The 7,034-nt window shown below is 48.2% G+C and overlaps 1 pseudogene; it reads left to right on the top strand.

The window, feature by feature from the left end:
• The first annotated feature begins 335 nt into the window (after nucleotides 1-335).
• On the top strand, nucleotides 336-1,062 carry LOC119435572 (NEDD8-conjugating enzyme UBE2F-like; annotated as a pseudogene).
• Nucleotides 1,063-7,034: the final 5,972 nt, after the last annotated feature.

Genomic DNA, 7,034 nt, shown 5'->3' with positions numbered 1-7,034 from the left:
GCGGAAAATTTCTTTAGATTATGTCAATTTTCTCTTTTCCCTAAGAACGACGCAAATTCCCTAGATCCAAAGAAATTTCCCTAGGGTTGGCAGCCTGCAGTGGAGCAAGGGCAAGCGGCGGGGCACCAGCCAAAATCCAGTTAATTTCATCCAGCAAAGAAAACTTGGAATGAGACTGACGTAAGACAGGTTTTGTGAGGATCAGATTAATGTGTTCACGCGTAGTCGAATTAGTTTCTGAAGTCAATACAGTTAATTGTGAGAAATGTACGGCGCTTGACGACAGGCGGCGCCACATGCAGCAGTGTGCGTCCGCCTGTAGTCAGTGGGGGGTGGGACGATGGCGTCTTGAGTCACCTCTCACGGTAGGAAAGTACTTTTGCGACTTTTTCCGCGTGCGGTAGGTTCGCGAGAGACATGATCTCGTGACTGCAAAAGGCTGTGCGTGAGGGTGGCAAGGAGCAATCAAGCATTATGATTACTTTGTCGAAAAAGCTGAAGCAGAGCTCGCAGAACAACAACACAGAAGCTGTGCAAAGCTTGGTACCCGAGAGCGCCGGAGCAGTGCGCCGGGCTTCCGTTCGAGACAAGTTGCTCGTGCGCGAAGTGCAAGAAATGGAGGCCAACCTTCCAAATACGTGCACGCTCAAGTTTGATGATCCAGACGTTCTCCATCGCTTCGAGCTTATCATCACGCCGGAGGAGGGCTATTGGCAGGGTGGCCGCTTCGTATTTCTAGTCGAAGTTCCGAAGACTACAACATGGTGCCTCCAAAGGTGAAATGTATGACTCGACTGGCACCCGAATATTAACGAGGAAGGAAACGTGTGTCTGAGTCTTCTGCGCGAAAGCTCCATCGACGGCATGGGCTGGGCGCCGACGCGGACGCTCAAGGAAATCGTCTGGGGTCTCAACGCGCTTTTCACGGACTTGCTCAACTTTGATGATCCTCTAGACAACGAGGCCGCTGAGCATTACCAAAGAGACAAAGAGGGCTTTAAAGCCAAAGTGCGCGAATACGTGCTTAACTACGCGAAGCGGTAAAGCATGCATAGTTGGAGCGCGGCGCCGCGCTGTTCCGGCGCCGGGCTCTTCGTGGCGGCCTGATCTGTTGCCATTATGGTGACCTTGTGCTGTGTGTCTGGATCATTTGCATCTATCAGTTTCGTGTGTTTCTCTACAGAGTACAAACGAAGTCTACACTAGCGCGACCTCGTGAATAAAGCTATCTTTGAATTGTCTGCAAATTCAAGTGTGACCGAGAACGGGGGAGGGCTTTCCAGCTTGCATCAACCTTGCGGCTTAACCATAAAAATTATGCTTCGAATGGTGTGTCACAAAGTGTACAAGAGTATTCAAGCACCAGGCAGATGCACGGCTATGATAAGCAGCCTGAGTAGCGTATTCGCATGAGAGCTAGCGTCAGAAAATATACCTATCGTTGAAATTTTCCTCGGGCAGCTGATGGAGGCAGGGGTAGAAACGAAAACGCATTAGTCATTTGGCGCGCAGTATGTTCGCGCTTGTCCAGTTATGTATGAGAGGAAAAGAAAGCACTGAGCACTCCTAACCATTTTGTGCCGAGTAGTTCGAATCAACCGTAAAGCAATGGAGTGTTTTACTTCGGATGTTGTGCATAGTTGTTATGAGTAAGCCCGGTACTAGTTTACCTTAAAATAGTTCATTTTAAGTAGTGTGAATCATTCTCCTGAGTTTCTCTTTGCTTCTCTTTTGCGTTTTCGACCGAGGGCTTGCGTTTAAATCTGCTCTGCTCAACTGTGCATGTTGTAAGCAAGTGTTACATGATCTGAGCTAGGTGTAGTGCTTAGCTTATCTCCGTTGCTACTGACCGCGAAGAGAAAAATGTAATTTGTTTTTGCACCAGCACTTGGAGATGCAAGGTTTGTTCCGAAGAAAGTGTGCGAAGGCAGGATACAGAGGACAAGAAGTAGACAAAATGAACCGTGCTAAACCATTGCCAACAACCATGGTTTATCGCGTGCTCGCTTCTTTCATGCAAAATGAAGCACACGCGTAATGAGAAAAGACCATACTGCTTCATCAAACACGTGACTAGAATATGCGAACACATCTGAAGTACGGCTCCATGGCACCACAAACCCAGCTGCTGCATGCCGTTAATGTGTATGCGGTGGGAAGGGGGTGATTGTTGGTATCTTACGTACGGTTACTCCAGCAGAGTATGTATGTGCTCACATAGATTTTTGCTAAATTCACGTGGATGATGACGCGCGTTAAGAAAGCTGCGATGAGAGTGCGCAAAACGGACGGTGCATCCGCAACATTTGTGGAAACGCCAATAAGCCCCTCAAATCTGAATCTGTGGTTGTTGGGAGTCTTGGAGGCTCGCACGAGTCTCGGAACCAGGTTTCCGTGCCGTCGCAACCTTGTTGCGCCCTTTCGTCGCCAGATGTCGCAACACCCTCAGCCTCAGTTTGTGTTCGGCTAGAAGGAGATGAGGCAATGGAACATATAAGAACAATGATGACAGAATAATTTAAAGAACGAAACGTAGCATGTGCTCAATCAGGTGAGGATAGACTAGTTAGTGCAGTGGCTCCACTTGAACAAAGCGAGTGGGAAAGGGCAGAGAAGAGGGTTCTAGTAGCACGTCGACAGGTCCTGATGGCATCCCAATTATGTTAATAAAGACATTGGGCCCAAAATCTAAGAAAGCATTAAGAGAGGCAGTGAGCAAAATGATAATGGACGATAAGCCCCCGACGGGTGGAGACTGAGCAGGATGAGCATGATATATAAGGGAAAGGGGGTCAAAGCCGACATAAACAACTACCGTCAGAAACAGTGACGTCAGTGGTTTACAGGGTGGATGCAGATTATAAAGGACAGACTGCAGGCATGGGTGGAGAGCGAGGAGGTGCTGGGGGAACTACAAAATGGGTTCCGGAAACAAAGAAGGTTAGAAGATAATCTGTTCTCATTGACGCAGTGTATTGAAATAGCAGAAAAGGAACATAGGCCCCTATGGCTCGCATTTTTGGATATCAAGGGAGCCTATGACAGTGTAATCAAAAAGGATTTGTGGGACATACTGGGCACTCTAGATGTGGAAGATGGAATAAGTAATCTTTTAAAGATATCTATAAAAGTAACAAGGTGCTTGTAAAATGGGAAAACAAGGTATCTGGGCCTATACAGATACAGCAGGGGCTTAGGCAGGGGTGCCCTCTGTCACCTCTGTTGTTCATGCTGTAATTACAAGGATTAGAGAAAAAATTAGAGAGAGCGGACTTGGCTTCAACCTTTCCTTTTTCAAGCAAGGAGAATGGATTAAACAGTCATTACCAGGACTGATGTATGCGGATGACATTGTACTTATGGCTGACAGCAAGGAAGACTTGCAGAGATTAATGGACATCTGTGGTAAAGAGGGAGATAGCTTAGGTTTGAGGTTTAGTAAAAAAATCGGCAGTCATGATTTTTAATTATAATCAGGGAAGCGAGCATAGGATACAGGAGGTTACGCTGTAGGTGGTGGATAAGTACAAATATCTTGGAGTGTGGATAAACAATGGGGCTGAGTACCTAACGGAACATGAAAGATATGTAACGGCTAAAGGTAGCAGAAATGCAGCTGTGATGAAAAATAGGGCACTGTGGAATTACAATACGTACGAAGTGGTGAGAGGGATTGGAAAGGGGTGATGGTCCCTAGTTTGACTTTCGGCAATGCGGTCCTGTGCTTGAGATCAGAGGTTCGAGCAAGGTTGGAAGTTAAGCAGCGAGGGTAGGTAGACTTGCTCTGGGAGCACACGGAAATGCACCAAATCAGGGAGTACAGGGTGACATGGGATGGACGTCATTTGAGGCAGGGAAGCCAGCAGCAATAGAATTTGAGGAGCGATTGAGAGAATGGCAGAAAACGGTGGGCAAGGAGAGTTTTCAGTTATTTGTACATGAAGAAGTTGACACAAAATGGAAGCGCTGACCAGAAAATTGTCAATCAAACATTTGACTGCAGGAGGTGTGCAAACCAGGAAACAGCGGTTAAGAAAAGGTTAAGGAAACAAAGAGGGGTCTGTGGAAAACAGGGATGCAGACGAATCAGCACTGGGAACATCAGAACTTTCAAGCAAGAAATTGCCAAAGAAAATATCTATGATAATTCTAGGGAAGCTCTTGTTGTTTGAAGCCAGGACGGGAGTATTGCGGACTAAGATGTGCCGAGTCAAGTATCAAGGTATAGACACGTTGTGCGGTGCGTGTGGAGAAGAAGAGGAAACGGCTGAACACCTCATACTTTTCTGTAAAGGGCTTAACCCTACAGTGCAAAGCAACGGGGCTGATTTTTTAACGCATTGGGTTTAGGGACAGTGAAGGCAAAACAGACTTTAAGCGGGTAGAAATAACCAAACGGAGTTATTTGATTGGTGGCTAAAATCAAGGCCAGGGGTGAAGTTTCACCCACCACAAAGTACAAAATATGTTAATAGTCATGGCTAGGTGGCGTATGCCACGCCCGGTTAAAGGGTTCAACCTCATCCATCCATCCATCCAGTGTATGTACTGTCTGTAGCATGTGGTCGGTACCATGGAGAACAGAAAAGTTTTTCCTTCCATCGGACGACGACGAAGTGTGTCTTTCATAGAACGCTTGTACCCTTGTCTCGCTTTGTTTCTCTGCAATATCTGGCTCCCGCTCCTTGTTCCGGCAATGGACGAAGAAGCCCTCTAGGACCTTCCTGGCGCCCAACCATCACGTCGGGTCGCGTCCAGGAAACGTGGAAACGCGTCAAGTGACACGGACAGCGAGGCAACCGAGTTGTACTCGTACTCGGACTGCGTCGACTCATCGGACGACGATTTCACGCTTGTCATGAGCCGACTACAAAAAGAAGACTACGGAGGTCATCATCGGCAAGTATCTCCACCGTGAAGACAACACCACAGCGCTGGCCGTACACTATGCTCTTCATGCCCGTGACCCTGCGTCCAATCTGCGACTCCTAAATAGGCAAGTGCTTTCTGCGTTTCTTGAGGGAATCGCACCAAACGAGATCAAAGACGTGAGAATAAACGCACGGAAGAAGGTACTCGCAGTAGACGTTCTACACCGTAGTGCGCTGCAAAGCCTGCGGCACGTAACGGAGATCGACAAAGTGAAAGTGCGATCCATGATTCCTACAGGCTGCAATAGCATTGTCGGCGTCATTTATGATGTCGATATTTCTATACCAACGCACGACTTGCCAATATTAATAAAGCCAACTACAGAAGGCACTCTTATCACGCACATCGCAAGACTTGGCAACACACGTTGCCTGAAGCTTGCGTTTGAGGGAGACAGCCTTCCCTAACACGTCAAAGTTGACCACGTCCGCCATCCAGTCCGGCCATACGTACCGAAGCCCCTGCAATGTTACAAATGCTGCAAGATGGGACACGTAAAAGGTGCCTGTAGGAACAATCTCGTGTGCCCACGGTGCGTTGAATCTCATTCGGAAAGCCTGCCGCGCAACTGTGTTAAAGTGCCCTAACTGCAATGGTACCCCTGAGGCCTCATCCAAGGATTGCCCGGGTGAGGAACGAGCGAGCGGTACTCAAACGTATTGTACGGGACCATTCTATAAACAGAGAGGCTGCTGCTACTCTCAGGCGACGACGACATCGCCACCGAAGAGCATCACGAAGAGTTGCATCTACTGATAGAGCTACACCATCTTCCGGCAAAGCGGCTACCATACCAACGCCGACTTCCACAAAGACGGACACCACGAAGAAGAAGAAAGGCAAGACATTCCCCTCCTGAAGAGTGGCCTACACTTCCACGAGCCCAACCTGCCTCGAGGTCACATCAAATCGCGCCGCCCTCGATGACCTCACAAACCGCTGATGTGACGACACTGAGGATCACCAAGTCATAGCGATGTTGTAGTCACTTATGGACGCTATGCGCATTCTACTGAGCAGCATGAAAACCCGTCAGCGCAGAGCGCACTGCAGGCATGCTGACACCTTGAGTCCGGTACTTGCGGCTCTAGGGTAAAACCACGGCCCGAGAGATGCCGTCGTTTCAAGAGGAGGTCAAGAATGCATCTGTCTTTCAGTGGAACGCAAGAGGACTTAAGTCACGCATCTCCGACTTTAGACAGTTTGTCTTTACGCACCAATTCCCATTATCGTGATATGCGAGCCCAACTTGTCGGCTCCCATCAGACTGTCCGGGTATGAGTGCTTTATGTCCTCTACCCACTGAGAGTGCAGCAAGATTGTTGTGTTTTACACCGGTGACTTGACTTATGTGCATCACCCAGTGCCTCCTGACGAAGTAAATCAATCGTTTGCTTAACAGTGAAGAAGCAAAAGCTCACGTTCACAATTCTTGGAGCCTACTTATCTCCAACAAGTCGTCTGGATTGTGAGCGCTTACAGGGAATTTTGACATCGACTCCACAGCCGTGGGTGATCACTGGCGACTTTAATGCCCACCACTACCTATGGGGAAGCTCCAAAGTGAACTCTAGAGGCAGAACATTGATGTCCTTTGCCTCTGAACGCGAACTTTGCCTGTCAAATGATGGAAGCCCACTTATCTGCGTGGATCAGTGTATATAGTAGCTGCTTGGACCTTACCTTCGTTTTCGACCTTACCTACGTTGACTTCACGTTCGTTTTCGAGTAGAGTGCACTGGTTTTCGGATTTAGAAACGCGAGGTAGCGACCACATCCCAACTTACTTGAAGATTGAAGGTTTGACTAGCTTCAAGTCCCCCAGAGCCGTCCAGTGCACCGATTGGCCTAAATACAAAATAATCATGGAAGACTACTGTCGTGACGGTGCCTCCTACAACCTAGGGGGCGCGATAAAGGATGCCATACAAACAACCACGCATTCGCTTTTGAAGAGTTCTGCCCGCACCAATTTCGACATCGAACTCGAGAAACTTCGAGCAATTCGCCGTCGTGCGGAACGAAGATATAGACGCACGAAGTCCACTCATGATCTGAGATTGGCTAGACGAACACAAAGAAAATAGTGTCACATGAACAAG

The sequence above is a fragment of the Dermacentor silvarum genome, unplaced genomic scaffold, assembly GCF_013339745.2.
Source record: "Dermacentor silvarum isolate Dsil-2018 unplaced genomic scaffold, BIME_Dsil_1.4 Seq793, whole genome shotgun sequence".
Lineage (NCBI taxonomy): Eukaryota > Metazoa > Arthropoda > Arachnida > Ixodida > Ixodidae > Dermacentor > Dermacentor silvarum.
This window is presented reverse-complemented; position numbering and strand designations above follow the sequence as displayed.